Source organism: Patagioenas fasciata, chromosome 3 (genome assembly GCF_037038585.1).
Source record: "Patagioenas fasciata isolate bPatFas1 chromosome 3, bPatFas1.hap1, whole genome shotgun sequence".
In the NCBI taxonomy this organism is placed as follows: domain Eukaryota; kingdom Metazoa; phylum Chordata; class Aves; order Columbiformes; family Columbidae; genus Patagioenas; species Patagioenas fasciata.
Window position 1 is genome coordinate 69139289 of NC_092522.1, and position 423 is coordinate 69139711.

Genomic DNA, 423 nt, shown 5'->3' on the forward strand with positions numbered 1-423 from the left:
AAAGATTCCCTGAAAGACAAATAAGGCCCAAAACTTATAAATACTTTTGCCTTGTTAATCAGTATATAAGAGATTTTGTCACTAGGTAAAATTAAGCATGTGCCTAAATGTTTGCAGGATCAGGGCTTTAACTGTAAAATTATGTGGCTCTAAACAAATTCAAAAATAACCTTTTAGCCCCAAAGGACAAAACTGTTCCTATTTAAAATGTTAAGAAGAAAGAAGGCATTGGAGATGATTCAGTATGAAAAGAATTTTAAACTAATCCTGTATGGTTTTGTTCATACATGACATGCACGTCCTTAAATGGTTACTGCAACTGATTCCACCAATTTAACCAGAATTCCTCACAGGGTTAGATACTGTTCAGTCTCAAAGCTATCAAATTGAGCTTACAGGATATGATAGAGTTTGGGAGAACTA